The following is a 17,162-nucleotide window of genomic DNA, read 5'->3' as shown; positions in this document are numbered from 1 at the left end:
TGGGTTTGTGCCCGTAGCACCCAGTTGGTGCTGGAAATAGAAGTGGCATGTTTTGGCACGTCCTGGCCTCCAGGCTGAAAACTGTTTGTTTGGACAGTTAGGAACACGACTTCAGCAGAACCGCAAAATCAGACGGAAACCTTTATCTTGGGTGGCATGCTCTTGGTTTCCGCTCCTGCCCTTGCAGGCTTGAAGAGGGGAGCCACGTTGGACAGGGTGCATCTGGGTGATTCCAGGGCCTCTGGCCTCCGCTCTGGAGAGATCAGTCAAGGGTGTCAGGAGCAAGCCTTCTTGGTCGCGCTTTGTGCTGAGTTTGGGATGGCAATGGGGGTGTTAAGAGGGGACCCGAGCTCTTTAATCAGGGATGCTAGGGCCTCTGGGGTCGCTTGAAGTGAGGTTGGGGTTCTTTCTGCAACTGGCTGTGGGACTCAGTATCTGCTAGGCCATCTTCCACCACCCCAGAGATCATTATCTCCACTTATCTCCTCGTCCTCCTCCAGCCAAGAAAGCTCACATCACCCATCCCCACTCCGGGACAGCAGGGGGCCCTTGGTGCTGGCAGCATTCGGTCCCCCTTTAGTCCCCGCCCCTCTGGGCGTCCCTGGGCCTCTACCATGGTGAGGGGCTCATGGGTAGGTAAGTCAGGTGTCTGCTTATAACCCTCCTTGAAGTTTAAGCTTCTCCCCAAAACAAAACCCAAACCTCAGCCTCCCCCAGTGGCTCTGAGAGGAGCCGGCCCACCTCAGCCATAGCAGGTCACGGTTGGCCACCGTGTTGAGACACAGTCTCATAACTGGGTGCTTGGGGGCTCTGTGCGGGGTGGTCATGACAGCCTCCCTCCCCGAGCCGCCCTCCCTCATTCACTGCCCGCTACGGCAGCAGTGCAGGCCTGCCCTGCTCTCAACCCCTCCAGGGCCCTACCTGGAGCCCACCGGGTCCCTGCAAACACGGATAGGACTTGCCTCTAGAACCTCAGCTTTTAAAATCCTACATCTTATTCTGTTTCTAAATGATTCACGTTTGTCAATCTCATCTCTTTAGCTGCACATTGTAAAACCTTCTTGGGGCAGGAACTGGGTTTCCTGCCCATCACAAGCCCTGGTCACCACCCCCTTTGCTCCCACGACCCACCTGGGGTCTGGGTTGGGGCTGATGAGTGATTTTGGCCTTCACCACGGTGGCTAAGGACCCTTGTCCCAGGGTGTCTGTGTGAGGGCTGGCAGGTGAGGGCACTGGAACACATCTAACCTTTCTTTATCTGCCTCATCAGCTATCTTGGGATGCAGCCCCCACACACACAGTGGGGATGGGTGCAAGGGCGGAGGGCCGGGAGGCAGGAGGGTGACGTCTCCCTTCGGGAAGCGCCTTTCCGCACTCTGCCCGGCGTGGATTCCAGCGAAGGGGGTGGAGGGCGGGCATCTCGATGGAAACAGTCGAATCCCCAATCTGTTTCTTCATCCTGGCTCCAATCCCAATTTTCAAAAAAAGAGAACAGCAAAGAAAAGAAGCTTGCCTGGGGCTGAGCCAAGGGTGGGGGAAGTCAGCAGTCCAGGGAGGTGAACGTCAGGCAAGAGCGTGAAGAAGCCTGCGTTGTTTTGAAACTGGTCACTTGCTTCCATATTCGTACAGACTGGTAGAGACAGCATGGCCGGGGAAATGGGATTTTAATGAGAGAGGAGAGAAGAAACAGCAAAACACAATGTAAACCTGGGGAGGATACTTTGCGCTGCCCGTTAGCCTGCAAGGCCAGCGACTTAAGGAGTTGAGGGCGCCCCTCCCGTCCTGCCCCGGTCCCTCCAAAGCCTGCTGGCCCTGCCCGCCTGCCTCCGCCTCCACCTGGGCAGCCTGGAGGTTTGGACTGTGAACAGGTGCTTTCCCCTGGGCTGGGCCCTCTCTACACCCCATTTCCTGGAAGGGAGGCCTGCCTGAGAATGGGCTCAGAGGTAAGCAGGGGAGGGACGGGGGAATGTGGGCTCTTCCTCTGGGAAGGAGATGGATGTAAGCAGTGGGGAGATGGCTTAGTGGTCCCTGTGCTGGGATCCCACCCTCAGGAGCCCCCGTCCCCCCGTCATGCTCTGGGGAGAGAGGCCTGGCTCTGAGGGCTGTCCGGCCTCCTTTAGACGCAGTGCTGCTCCCCGCAGAGCCCGGCCCACACGCTAATATTCCGGGCAGGCTTGACTCCTTACCAGAGGTGTGAACAGGCCTGGGTGTGGGGACCAGAATGAGGCACGCTCATGGACAAGTTGGAATTTGTTTGTGACCAGTAAATTGCCCCAGTCCCTGAGGCCATTTTCCATCATAAATCTGAACAACTGGACTCTGCAGGGCCCCAGTGCTGGAGCCATTTCCAGGGCAACAGGAAGGCTTGCGGGAGCTCTAACAGGGCTGGGCCTGCAGGAAGCGGAAGCCTGGCCCCCAGGGGAGGCCATAGCTCTGGGCCACCTCCCGCCCTCCTACCCCCACCCTGCTTGGCGCCAAGGGTCCTGCCTTCCTCCTGGAGAGCCTGTTCTGGGCGTCGAGGGCACACGCTTTCCTGACTATCCTCAGACCACTGAGCTGGCTGCTTCTCATCTCCTCTGCCTCATTCTGCTGCCTCTCGCCAGGTTCTAGACAAGCGTCTCTGTCCTGGGGTATTGTCTGTGCCTACAGCTTCAGGAATCACGCTCTGTGGATGACCTCAGAGCTGTGTCTCCAGTCCTGACTTCTTTTTTTTTTTTTTTTTTTTTGCAGTACGCGGGCCTCTCACTGTTGTGGCCTCCCCCGTTGCGGAGCACAGGCTCTGGGCGTGCAGGCTCAGCGGCCATGGCTCACGGGCGCAGCTGCTCCGCGGCATGTGGGATCTTCCCGGACCGGGGCACGAACCCACGTCCCCTGCATCGGCAGGTGGACTCTCAACCACCGCGCCACCAGGGAAGCCCGACTTCTTTTTTTTAATTAATTAATAAATAAACTAATTAATTTATTTATTTATTGGCTGTGCGCAGGCTTTCTCTAGCTGCATCGAGCAGGGGTTACTCTTCGTTGTGGTGCGCAGGCTTCTCATTGCAGTGGCTTCTCTTGTTGTGGAGCATGGGCTCTAGGCACGCGGGCTTCTATAGTTGTGGCGTGCGGGCTCAGTAGTTGTGGCTCACAGGCTCTAGAGTGCAGGCTCCATAGTTGTGGCGCACGGGCTTAGTTGCTCCGTGGCATGTGGCATCTTCCCATACCAGGACTCGAACCCGTGTTCCCTGCATTGGCAGGCAGATTCTTAACCACTGCGCCCTCAGGGAAGCCCTCCAGTCCTGACTTCTCTTCCATGTCTGCCTGTAAGATTCTCCACAAGGGTGTCCCACAGGCACCTCAAACTCGTGCTGTCTAACCCGAATTCATCCTCCCCTTGTCCCCCACCCCACCCCACCAGTGGGCCCAGAACCTCTCTGGAATTGCCTTTGGCACCTCCCTCTCCCTGGTCTCCCAGGTGGCCCCAAGTCCTGCTTCTAGACCCCAGAGGTCACGTCTCCATCGTCCCTTCTCCATCCCTCTCAGAATCCCATGGACTGGATCATTTTTTGTAAGAGCCTCCTGAAAGTCTTCCAGTCGTGTAGCTCCCGGGCAGTCATCCCCAAGCCGGGCCCAGAGCGTGTTACTTCCCAATGTCAACACTCTTGATGGCTCCCCAGTACCTCTAGAATGTCCTCAAAAATCTTTAGCATAGATTCACAGTCCCCACCTTGAATCAACTCCCAACCCCACTTCCTCCCCTGGTTGCCCACTCTTGCTTATTAGAACCCATGTGTTGCAACTCTTCCAGATTTCCTGAGTCAGCCTTGCCCTTACTGACTCCGTGATGTGGCTCCCACGTGCCTCCGGCTTGGCATGGACAGTGCTGCCTCTGCCGATCACAGTCCTACCCTTTGTTTAAGACCCAGCCTAGGCACCAAACACCCAAACCCAAAAGGTAGAACAAGGAAGCTAGAGCCAGACTGACCGTGTACAAGACCCAGTTCTACTACTTTTATTGTTTGAGCTTTTGGTTACTTAACCCTTCTGTGCCTTGGTTTACTCATCTGTAAAATGAGGATAATAATAATAATAGTAACACCTGCCTCACTGGGTATTTGAAGAGTAAGTGAGACTGTGTAACGTGGAACAGTGTCTGGCACGTGGTCAGCACTTTATGAGTCAACAATAATAACCCAGATTATGAAGCCTCCTCTGATCCCCCAGGGCCAAATCTCCATACTTCCATAGCATTTTGGTTGACACTGCTGGTAGCACTCACCACACTTGCCTGGTTATGGAGTTAGAATTCTTTGATGACAATTGGGAAATTGTCAGAAATCCACTGGAACAAACAAGGAGATTTTTATCACAAGCATATGGTGGGTCTTATAGCACCCAACGGCAGGAGTGCTGTGGCACCTCAGAGGGCCCTGGCATTGGCAGCTGGAAATATTGCTTGGGCAACATTCTCTCTGAGAACATCCACTTAAGTGTTTTCTTTATAGACTGTAGCCTTGAAGAGCTGGCTGAAATCTTCTGCCCACTGCCCTGGAGGGCACATGCCATTGTCCAATACAGCAAGATAGAATCTCTCTCTTGGTCCCAGTTCAGGAACTCTGACCAGCCTCTCTTGGATAAGGGCAGGGAAGGGGTCATGTGATACAGGATTATTGCTGGGGGTGCCCCACTGTGGGAGAGAGGATGAATTTATGGGGATCCGTACCCCAGACTGCAGTCGGTCCCTGTCTTTCTTAGTAAAAGAACTCCCAGTTTTTGCTGCCCTGAATGATGACTACATTTCCCTGCCTCCCTTGTGGTTGGATATAGCCATATGACTAAGATCTGGCCAAAATGTCATCAAAGGGCAGGGAATGCCCTTCTTAGCGTCTTCCTCGTAGCTGGACTCTGGAGCCAGACTGAGTTGAAATCCTAGCCCTGCCTTCTAGGGGCCTGACCTTGGGCAAGTTACTTAAACCCTTTTGTGCCACAGTTTTCTTAGCAGTAAACAGGAGTAAAAATAATATTGCTGTCATAGGGCTGGGGTGAGGAGTCCATGAATTGAAATTTGAAGCGTGATTAGAATGGTTCCTAGCACATAGTATGTGCTCTGCAAGTGTGGCTCTGGTGAGGAAGATGGTGATGAAGATGAAGAATGGGATGAGCAGGCTGGAGCTTGAAGGACATGTCGGATGACGGGGCAGAGCCGTATGTTGAGGGTGGCCTGGACCCTAACGTTTGTTGAGCCACAAACACCAGCCCAGACTGCTTGCCTCCTGACTTTAATTATAGCAAAGAAAAATAAATGTTCACCTTCGTTAAGCCACCATCATTTGGGGTTTTCAGTTACTTGCAGCCTAACCCAATCCTAAATGATACGGGACCTTGTAAGTTCAGCATACAGCCCTGTTCACTGTGTCATGCCTTGAGACCATGTCTTATTGTGCCTACTTAAGTTGTACATTCCTTCAAGACAGGGTAGCTCTCCACACTATCTTTGTGTCTTTATACTCTTTATAAAATCCTGCTCATCGCAGGTATTCAGTAAGTAAGAAGTGAATAAATGGAAGAATGATGCTAAAAGTTGTTGTCCTGGTTGGGTAGACTCTGTCTTTGTTTGAAACACCCAAAGGATTCTTTGTATTGGTTGGTTGCAGAAAATCTGTGAGAATATTAAGAGCAACATTTATCCAGCATAATGCCTGCTGTTCCACATACTTCGAGTGCATTATATATTTTAACCTTCATGGCAACCCTGTGAAATAAGTACTCTTATCAGCCTCATGCTGCAAATGAGGAAACTTGGCTTCAGAGAGATGGAGGTCAAGGTCTTAGATCCAGCCAGGAGAGCCAGGACTCAGACTCAGGCACCTGACTCCAGAGCCCAGGAACTTAACAATTTTGCTGTGAAACGTTCTCAGGGCTTTTGTCCTATGAGCCCTTTGGAAAGGAGATTGAGATCACACAGAAGCTGTTCAGGCCAACAAGAGCACGTCGCTTCGGAGAGACCTTGCTTCTCTTTACACTTCGAGATTTGGTTGGAGGGCTGAGCTTCATAGAGACTGAAAGGAGAAAGTCGGGGTTTTCTTGAGTCAATGAGGTGGAGATCCACACCGACCCTGCCCCCTGGACCAACCCAATCTCTCTCCCTTCCGTACTGCCATAGCGTTTTTGTGGACATGACTAGCCGCTGGTCCAACTGGCTAACCGGTGGCAAAACAGTGGCAGCGTTTGTCTTTATTCCGTTCCTATCTGCCTGTTATTTGATTGTCACCATCTGATGTCCCGTTAGGGATTTCACATGTTATCTCAGCAAGGAAAGCTTCACTTTGAAAGATGAAAATAAAGAATGAAAAACTTAGTCGTCCGTCCCCCCATCTGCCCCCACATGAAAATTTCATGGTGAGAGTTTAGTCCACAGAGATTCGGGGGCTGGAAAACTTCCTGCTGCCTCTCAAATCACTATTGTCAACTTCTTCTCCTGTTCCTTCCCTTCCTCTTCCTCCTTCTCCTCCTCTTTTTTTATGTTTTAAACCATTTTGCATCCCCTTTTCTTCTTCCCACCCCCAGAGCCTGCATGTCCTTCAAGGCCCACTTCCAGTCCCCTTGTCCAGGAGGCCTTCTCTACCTATTCCCATGCACAGTTGGCCATCCCCATCACCCTGGCCATCCCTGTCACCGGCCATCCTGGCTGAGGGTTCTGTGGCTCTTGCAGTCTGGGCTGCACGCTTTAGTGCCCCTTCCTATACTGGGCCAGTCCTCCAAAGGTTGCTTACAAAGTCTTCGATTTTGTTAAACTGTTTGCTCTCAGAGCACCAAGGCCACATGGAGCTGCCCTGGATGCTGTTGCAAGAATTTCTACTTTAGGAAGTCACTTTTTTTTTTCTTTGCCATGCCACATAGCATGCGGGATCTTAGTCCCCACTGCCCACCCTGACCAGGGATTGAACCTGTGCCCCCTGCAGTGAAAGCCTGGATTCTTGACCACTTGACCTTCAGGGAAGTCCCTGGAAAGTCGCTTTAAAGTGACCTCTTAAGGCTCTTTCTGCGCTGAGATTTAAAGTTTTTCTCCTTTTCCTCTCATTTCCCCCGTGGTGCCTGCTTCAGTGTTGGGGAACAGATAGGTGCTTAGGAAGGGTTTATTGAGCTGCTAAGGCTTCCTCTTTCTGGAACCAAGAGTGAAGGTCCCTTGAGGCAATGGTGGGAAAGTTCTCCTGTTTTCAAAGATCTCCCAACAAGGAGGCCTGTCCAAGGCAGTGCACTTTCAGGGTTTGGGGATCAGTGCTTTTTTGAGGCCACCGTGCTACCTGATCTTGGTTGTGCTGCAATGGACGCTCTGGCGCCCCCTCTGGTCTGGCTGGCCTTTCCGCTCCTCTGGGTCCAGTCTCTGGGCCTATCTTCTGGCCTGGGCTGGAAACCACAGCGGCCCTTCCTGAAATGACTCAACATCCCACTTGGACTCAGCTCCAGCTCCTCCCCCGGCTCCAGGCGGCCAGTCCCTAAGGACCAGGCCAGGACCACAGAGGTCCCAGCTTTTCTCAGAAAGATCTTGCTGCTGATCAGGGACAGCCATGCCAGAAATTCTGCAAAATGCAAATGCAAGCACTTTCAAGCCGTGGGCTTCGTGTTTCTGTCCCCACGGCCTCATTCCACCAAACTCCATGTTGCCTAGATGGAGTAAGTTCATCTCAGACTGGAGCACATGTTTCCCCTCTGACTCGCCCCAGGAACCTTCTTGGCATGGGGCTGCTTGGGTTGGGACCTGGGTAGAGCATCCTGCCCTGCTGGAGCTTGGACCCTGACCCCAGCACCCCTGAAAAACCTGGTCCCTTAGGGAACCCACTCTAGACAAAGCCGAGGAGGTGTTTGGATCTGGGTTTGAGTTTGCACTGTGACCTGGTGTTCGAAGACCCTTTTGGTGCCCTAGGTGATGGTACCCATGTTCGCAGCACACAGCTCAGGACCTTCCTGCCTGCCTCTCTCCCTCCCCAGCACTCTAGCCACAGGGTGGAATGAATGGAGGGGTGACTGAAGACACAGGTGGAAACAATCACCCTTCCTTCACATTTGCTTGAGACCCCAAGGCCTTTGCATCTTGCCATACCTGAGTTATTCCTCCCTTAGCATGTTGAATCCACTGCCTGGAATGGCCTCACGCCCTTGCCTGGTCCACATCCTCCCTGTACTTTAGGGTGTGGCTCAGTCCTGCCGTCACTACCTCCCTTCCCTGCCCAGCAGTCCTCGGGGACCTCTTTTTCTCCTTTGAACTCTTAACTCTTGACATCTGCATCTCTCTCGTGTGACATTAATCCACATTCAACATTGTGACATTGTTCATTGTCTCATGCATCTATGCAGTGTTTTGTGTGTTTTTTTTCCATCCACTTTCCACACATTTTAAACCAGCTCTTCCCAATAGAAATATGTGAGCTACATACGTAATTTAAGAATTTCAGTGCTTTTTTGTACATTAACAAAGTACAAAGAAACAGGCAAAATTAGTATTTTATTTAACTCAGTATATCAAAAATACATGGAACCAATATACAAATTATTAATGAGGTGTTTTACATTTGGGGGTACAAAGTCTTCAAAATCTGGAATGTATTTTACACTTATAGCACATGTCAGTTTGGCTGCTAAATTTTCATAGAAAACTCTTGATCTGCATTTAGATTTAATCATGACCTCTCCTTTTCTTACAAATATGACAGATATTGGACCAGAGCTTCTCCTTAGTGTTTCCGAGATGGAACCATACAATCAAGGGGATTCTGGGAATTGTAGTTCCCAGCCTCTCTCAGTGCCACAGAGGAGACCTAAGGTGGGGTGGTAGTGATGCTGAGCTGACTACAGATGATCTGCCTATTATTCCATTAGCTCCTAGGAGTAAGTAGGAGGACTTGCCAGATGGGAGGGGCAGCAGAAGCAGAGCACAGACAGGGAGAGAAGGCAGTAGGTAGAGCAGGGACCCTGAATAAACCAAGAGGAGAGGAGTCTCTGGTGGTGGTAGGGGAAGCAGAGGAGGAGGAGGAGGGAGGGAGGAGAATGGTGGGGCCCCTAAATTTTTCTGGGCATCCAGATGCCCCAGTGTCATGAGGTGGCCAGGACTATATCTCGATAACACCCATGGGGGGGGAGGGGGGAGGATGCTCACAGTTGTCCCTCCCCCTGACTCTAGGTGCTAAGGTTTGCTGGAACAAGGTGGTTGCTCCTAAGGTCTCAGATACTCTCTGAACTTAAAGGCCATAGGAGGGACTTCCCTGGTGGCGCAGTGGTTAAGAATCCACCTGCCAATGCAGGGCACACAGGTTTGAGCCCTGGTCCGGGAAGATCCCACATGCCGCGGAGCAACTAAGCCCGTGCACCGCAACTACTGAGGCTGTGCTCTAGAGCTCGCGAGCCACAACTACTGATTATTCGTGCCACAACTACTGAGGCCTGCATGCCTAGAGCCCATGTTCTGCAACAAGAGAAGCCACCACAATGAGAAGCCCGCAAACTGTGACGAGGAGTAGCCCCCGCTCGCCGCAACTAGAGAAGGCCAGTGTGCAGCAACAAAGACCCAATGCAGCCAAATAAATAAATAGGTGAATAAATAAATAAATAACAATTTTAAAAACTATTAAAAAAAAAAAAAGGCCATAGGAGTCCTACCTCCTCCAGGAAGACTTCCCAGTCCACTCTCCCTTCAGCCTGAGCCCTCTGCTTTGACACTTGCTCACACATGCACTGTCATGGCTTGCTTGCTGTACTGCGTGTGCTGTGTCCCCCATGCAGCCCTTTGGCGTCAGAGGCCCAAGCTATCTCAAAATCCCACACACTCCTGGAAGGTGCTCCATATATCTGGGTTGGACTGAGCTGTGGCAGAAGCCAGAAGGAAAGGTCCGTGGATGTCAGCAGAGTCACCTAGGCTGCTCCGCGCCGATGGGCAAGGCTATGGAAGGAGGGACAGAAGTCCCTCTAGAGCCACTTCCCTTCATCCCCCAAGGCAGCCAACCCAACTGAGGGAACTGGAGGAGCAAACCTTGCTGAAGGAAATCAGAGATCAACTGCACTGAATCCTCAGGCTGTTGAAAGGAGCAATGCAAACAAAACATGGTGTGTGTGTGTTGGGGCCAGGGGGGAGCAGGGAGTGGGCTCCTGGTTGCCATGACACTAAGGGCACTGGGCCACACCCACCAAGGCTGGGCCAAAGCCTGGGTGAGGTTCTGAGAGGGCAAGTGGGTTAAACAGCCAGGTCCTCCCCTGGAGAGGAGAGGCCCTCCACAGCACTGAGACAATTGCCTAGTAATGAGGAGACCCCCAGTTGGTGTCCAACTGAGGACACCAGCTTCTGACCAGGGGACGAGTCACTTACCTCTCTTTCTAGATGTTAACTCTAGAGATTGGAGCCACCCATGACCCTCTCTGTGCCTTCTCAAGGACTTTAGGGCTGGGCTACCTGTATGCGCTAGGGCTCATCTAGTCCATCGCCATCATCTTACAAATGAGGAAACCAAAGTGAATTCAAGGTCAGGTTTGAGGTAGGGCCTAGTGTCCTGGCTTCTCCCAATGGCTTTTTCTTCTTCCTTTGGTCCTTCTTACTGGTCTCACCTCATGTATTCTCTCATCCTCTCTCAGGACTGGAATCTTTTTTTCTGATCTTTCGTCTTCTGAAGAGATAGCACTGCCCATATTTTAGCAGTGTCAGAGCAAGCATTGAGTGCCTGGTGCATCTGAGGACCTTATGAATGGTTAGTGAGGTCACATCTAGTGATCAGGAGGGAAGCACGCATGGGACAGAAAATCAGACCCTATGGGCCTGTTGAGCCATCCAAACACCCAAAGTCAGACCGTGGTGTTTGAAGCAATGAAGTAGGGTTGATTTGACAAGTCTTGTCCCTGGATTCTGTCCCCCACCCCGCAACCACCCAGACTATGTGCTTGCAATTCAAGTGTCTGGCACCAGATGGCAGTGTTGCTCTGTTATGAATTTTAGACAACCCTCTCTTCTGAGAAAAGTTTTAAATTTCATTCATTCAGCAGATATTTACTAAGTACGTACAATATGCCAAGCACTTTTAGGTACTTGGGATACAGCAGTGAACTAAACACAGAAATTTGTGCCCTCTTGGAGCTTATATTATGCAGGGGGATGGTGAATGAATGAGAAAAACACTTTGTATATCAGGTGATAATAGGTGCTATGGAGAAAAATAAAGCAGAGAAGGGGGAAAAGAAGGACTTGGATGGGGGGATGTAGTGAAGTTAAAGGGGAGGTCAGAGTTATAAGATCTTAGAAACTCTGCTGGGAAAGGCTATGGAGGCTTTAGGCAGGGGGTAAATCACAGAAGCAAAAAATGCTTGCATAGCGTTTTAAAGGGGGTTATAGTTGACAGATGGGGAGACTGAGGCTCAGAGAGGGAGAGTGACCTGCCCAGGGTGAAAAACCTGGAGGGCACAGGCTGGCAGCCTTCGGTTCCAGGCCCAGCTCACCCTTCCGTCCTGCCTTACCTCCTCCCAAACCCCACCTTGGTCCTGTGAGGGGCCCTCTCTCAATCTGGCAGAGACTATGAACTCACCAAATTCTGTGTACATTTCTTCCTGAGCACATTTTCCAGCCTCTTTTGCAATTAGTATGTGCAGTTACCAAGTTCCAACCAATGGATATCCGGCCAGAGTGATGTATACTAATTCCAGGCCTAACCCCTAAAAACTTCCTGTATGTACTTCTGTGCACTCCCCTTTTCCCCATCTGTGCAACTAGAACTCTGGAGGACTCTAGATCCCTGGAGGATGAGGAAGGCAATAAAACAAGGGTCCCTAGATGACTGCATGAAGAGCACCTCAACACCCTGCTTTGGACTGTGATGTGAGTGAGTCTGGTGTGTTAAATCATTGAGATTTGGAGGTTGTTTGTTACAGCAGCTAACTCACCCTAATTGAAACACTCACCATGACTGAACCTAACTGAATACATGTCCCACCAGCTTCAACTCCCAACACTATGTGTAGGGGATGCCTGCTGTTTCCGTCTGCCTGCGCAGCACCATTCTCTCTTTTCTTGGTCATAGCTCCCATTTTTATTAGAGGAGCCACCCCTCTTCTTGGTGAAGCTATTTCTTATGGGGCCTCTTCACCACCACCCAGAGGGGGGCGTGTGATCCAGTGGCCATTGGTGTACACCATCCTCTTGGCCAAGTGATTGGTTCAGGGGTAGATGGATAATGCAATCAGTCTCACTTAAGATTCAGGCTTTGATTGCTGGAAGGAGAGTCTCTCCTCCACTGAGATCCTGAGTGTTGAGGAGGTACTGACTGATGAGAACCTGAGGCTGCTGGAGCCATTGCCCAAGGACACAAGAAGAAGCTGTTGGCAGAATGAAGCCAACACATCGAGGAAAGTAGGCCAAAGGCCCAGAGAGAAGATCCAACTCTGCATCATTCCAATCTTCGCAGAAGCCAGGCCTGCCTTCAGTTTTCCCAGTTGCAAGAGCCAATGACCTTTTTTAAAAAATTGATTCCGTTTGAGTTTCTGTCACTTAGCACTGAAAGAGTTCTGATTAATAAGTAATTATTGATCCAATATGTATTGAGACCTACAGCTCATGTTGTGAGCCAGAGACTGGGGTAAATGGTGAGCAAATTAGACACGAGCTGCTAGGACCTCCTGTCCCCATACATAGATATATTTGGCAGGTGGGCCTGATGCCAGTGTAAAGTAGGAGAACAACCTGTCGAGAAATGGGGTCTCATTTTTCTACTTTTTAGGTTGCTGGCTTATCAGGATAGAAGAGGGAGTGTGTGCCTTTTCCTTTACACTTCTGGAAAGCCCAGCTTTTGAGTTCTTGAGGTTTGAGCTTTCCTTATCAGCATGAGGGAAGTAACAGTCTTTGGTCTGTGTTTCCGGCCAAATGGAGAAGTGGCCAGGCTGGGGTGGGCTGCCCTGTGATTTGGAGGGCCTGTGCCCATCAGGTGGTTAAACGGGGAATCTGTCGGTCGGGCCAGGAGAGGGGCATGGCCTTTGGGGAGTGTGGGCCTTCTTGGACTGCAGAAGAGAAAAGATGGAGGTTCTGTGGGGTGTGAACACCAGAGATCGGCCCCCAAGAATTGCTGGATGGGAGAGGGGCTGTTCTGTGCCTGCGAGAACTGGACCCCAGGTGCTGAGGCTCAGGGACCTTGAGAAAGGTCTCCAGGCCAAGCCTGCCTCAGAATCAAGGTACCTCCTCTGCACGGACCATGTGGGCAACAGCAGGGACAACCATGGATTGACGATTAAGCCCCCGCCATCAATCTTCATGGGCCAGGCATAGCCTGGGGTCCTTCGATAACTTTTTTCATCAACTATCTATCATCATGACAAATGCAGGTTTTAGCAAGATGTAACCTATTTGGAGAAATTTTTAAATGCGACGTTTCTTGCACCGTAAATTTTTTTTTTTTTTTTTTTTTTTTTTTTTGCGGTACTCGGGCCTCTCACTGCTATGGCCGCTCCCGTTGTGGAGCACAGGCTCCGGATGCGCAGGCTCAGCGGCCATGGCTCACGGGCCCAGCCGCTCCGTGGCATGTGGGATCCTCCCAGACCGGGGCACGAACCCATGTCCCCTGCATCGGCAGGCGGACTCTCAACCACTGTGCCACCAGGGAAGCCCACACCGTAAATTTTGTGGCATGATTAACCTCTATATTTAATTACAAACTGTTACAAATTATGAAGGGAAATTACGGGGCTCCATGAATCCGTTTAACTGAATTTCATCAATTCCGTGGGAGTAAATGATATTTTTCACCGAATGAGGGAGTTGCTTTAGGAAACCTCCTTAGGTGCAGTTTAGTCTTACGGTTAAATGGAGTTCGGGGACTCTCACAGTTCTTGGAATTTATTTTCTATCAAGACAAATTATAACAATCGCTTATTATGTGCAAGAGCTTCAGGCCCTCTTGATCCTCATCGCTCAGTATCTCAGAGGTAGAGAAACTCTCTCTGGCATCCATAAAGAAATCTTAGGCAAAAACCCTGATTGGTATCACTGGGATGTGTCCATCCCCGAACCAATCGATTTGTCAAGAGGACTGTGTACTTGGCATAGCCAGCCTAGATGATCTTATTCAATCCTCACAACAACCTTCTAAGGTAAATATCATTATCTCCATTTCACAGATGAGCAAACTGATGTGGAAACAGGTTAATTTACTTGTCCAAAGTTGTGGAGGACATTATTATTGCTCACCAGCACCTAGTTCCCCTCTCCTTCCTGGAACGTGGGAGGATGGTGCTTCCCAGCCCTCTTGAAGTTAAATGAGGTCATGTGACTTTCATGTGAATGGACCTGATATGGGTCACTTCCCAGTGGCAGCAATGAATCGCTTGTGCTTGACCCCCAATTTTCTCCCCTCTCCACAGTGGTCAAAGAAGGCCGTGTCAATCTGGAGGGGCACCACAGGGTCTTCACATGGAGGGCAGCTGCACAGAGCCACCTAGACATGTAGCAAGGCTTTGTGTCAGTGAGCAGACCTTTCTTGTTTTAAGATCTGGGGGTTATTTGTTCCTGCAGCATAACTTAGCCTATCCTCACTGATGTAAACATCACTCAGCTAATAAGCAGCAGAACTAGAATTTGAACCAAAATGTGTCAGGCCCCAAAGCCTGTGTTCATAGCTATTCCTCTAAATTTCCACCATTCTTTGGGAGGTATTTTTGCAAAATTTGCAGTTCTCCTAACTCTAGTGTTCTGTGTAATCCCTGTGAGTTTTGATCTCCAAGGGATGCAGCTTTCTCCCTCAGCTTTCATATACTTCCTGCGTAGCCATGTTTCTCCTCGTTCTCATCAATTGAAATTTGGCAAAAAACAAGGGACTTGCCTTCAGAAGCAGCCAGCACACCTAACATGGGTATGAGTGGCTCTTCTCTCCCGCTCTCCTCCAACCAGTCTCTGCCCCTCACTGTGATCCCCATCTGGGAGCCCGATTCCTGCTGGAGACTCTTTGGGGGAAGATCCAATTGGGAGCCCAGGGTTATTGCCAGTGTCGTGCCAGGGAAGGAAAAGCCTAGAGACCAGGCAGGTTGTTGCTGCGCCATCCGCTGGGGAGGAACGGAAGGTAAGACAGCCTCGGGAGTGACAGGGAATCCAAGAGTCTCTGAGACGCTAAGAAGTTGGGGAACTGAAACCTGAACCGGGAAGCCCAGAGGCGCCCCCAGCAGTGGTTTGATATCATTGGTCTGCAGCGCAGGCTTGAATGTATACATTACACATTACCCAGATGATTACCACACAATGGACAGGTTCTTGCCTCCCTGGGCTGGGCACACAGAGAGGCCAATACAGACTTCTTGACTGTCTGTGACAAGACTCAGACCTCCCTTCTTCTCCTGGAATCATCCGTACAATTGGCCCTGCGACTGCTTAGTTGGAGTTGAGCCTGTTCACTCACTGTTGTTTCAGAGGAAGATGAATAGCCCCCCTAGGGGAGAGGATGCCCCTACAGCCCCAGGGGTGACAAGTTGGGGGACAGAGCAGGGGTCTGGGAGGTTGTGAGCCCTCCTAACAACAGGGAGGACCTTCATGGCCATTGTGTCTGACCTTCAGCTACCCTCTAAACACCACGCTAATGGACCACCCAAAGGCCATTCTCAACTTCTTCCCGCCACCCCCCCTGCCCTCTTCCAACCTTAGAGGCTGAAAAAGTGACACTTTCCCAGCCTCTTTTGGGGCATGAAATGGTCACATAACCCAGTTCTGGCTAACAAGACGTAAGAAAAATTTGCCGGGAGTTGTGGGGAATGGCAATGGAAGAGCTTCTGAGAAAGATTTTTCATCCTTGATCAAATAAGAAAAACACATGAAGAGAGCTCTTTCCACTTTGACCATCACCCTACATCTGACTTTGGAGGAAGTCTTAAGATGTGATATCTGGAGCTGTGGCAGCCGTCTTGCAACTGTAAGGGAGAATATAGAGAGAATTTGGACCCTGATCCACAGCGCTGGCATCTTGAAGTTGCAAAGCCAGCTTGATAACTGCCTACCTCTAGACTTCTTAGTAAGCAACTCTCTTATGGTTGAAGTCCCTGTTAGTCAGTTTCTATTACTTGCAGGAAAACACACAGACTCTGTTATAGACATTACCCTTAGGGTACAGATGAGACCTGGAGAGGTTAAGGACTTGCCTGAGGTGTCCTGATGTGAAAGGACATGTCCTCTCAGGGGTGGGGCCTCTGGAACACCAGGAGAGGAGTAGGGAACCACTGAAAGTTTCTGAGCACGAGGGAAGGGGTAGTTGGGGGAGGCACAGGGAAGGTTTGGGGGGACTTTGACCAGAAAGCACACATGCAAACTCGCAGGTGGAACAACAAAGGGTAGCCGCCTTCCAGCAGGGACTTCCTTATGGCTGTCTCCAGAGAGCCTGCAGGAAGGAAGGAAAGGCAGTGGCTGGGATTCAACATAGACTAAAAGGACCTAAATTTAGATCAGATATCCAGGGAGAGGCTAGGAAATCCACTTGCGATTCTCTCTCTCTCTCTCTCTGCAACGCTTTGGCCTACGGGGCACATCCAGCTACACTTTCTTATATGACCCTCCAGCAGTCCTTCATGGTCGGCAGGGCTGAGAACTGTCATTTACAGATGAGGCCACAGCAGCACAAAACCACACGGTGGAGGAAGGCCAGAACCCTGGTCTCAGCCATCTTTCTGGGAGTGGAAAACAAGTAGCCCAGATTTGTAGCATTTGCTGATTTCCATGGTGTAAACGCTCCGTGGCTGATTTTGCCAACCTTTAAACAACTTTCTTGCAGAATTACTGGCATTTAACAATCAGCTCTTGGAGCCCATAGGAGCCTGCTCCAGCACACCCCTGCCTTAGATGCCGCCCACCACGGCCCCCCACCCCCGGCCCCCCATCCTGACTTAGTTCAGGCCCGCAGGCCCCTCCTGCCTTCTGCTGGCAGGTCTGTCCCTCTCCCACCCCGATCCTGGTTGTGGGCTTTCAGCTCGTGGCCCCCCACCTTGATGCTGCCGTGTGTGTTCCTACCCTCATCCCTGGTTCGCCACCTCTGCTTTCCCTTAATCCTGACCCCGGATTCCTGCCCCTGGCCTCTCCTGGTAACGGGCTGGATGGCTTGTTTTAGGACCCATTCCTTCCTACCTTGGCCACAGCTTCTCCGTGTCCCTGGCAGCCTACCTGGATGGGCCCCGGGGCCTCTTAT

General features: G+C 51.0%; 1 long non-coding RNA gene across 1 annotated transcript; it reads left to right on the top strand.

Annotated features, from left to right (window-relative positions):
• Positions 1 to 1,908: 1,908 nt before the first annotated feature.
• Positions 1,909 to 2,966, top strand: LOC307064839. The gene is made up of 2 exons (XR_013811310.1): positions 1,909 to 1,943; positions 2,731 to 2,966. It is a non-coding gene; the product is annotated as an uncharacterized lncRNA (long non-coding RNA).
• The last annotated feature ends 14,196 nt before the right edge of the window (positions 2,967 to 17,162 follow it).

Source organism: Hyperoodon ampullatus (genome assembly GCF_949752795.1).
Source record: "Hyperoodon ampullatus genome assembly, chromosome: 15".
Classification (NCBI taxonomy): Eukaryota; Metazoa; Chordata; class Mammalia; order Artiodactyla; family Ziphiidae; genus Hyperoodon; species Hyperoodon ampullatus.
The sequence above is the reverse complement of the archived record's forward strand: the minus strand, read 5'-3'. Positions and strand labels throughout refer to the sequence as shown.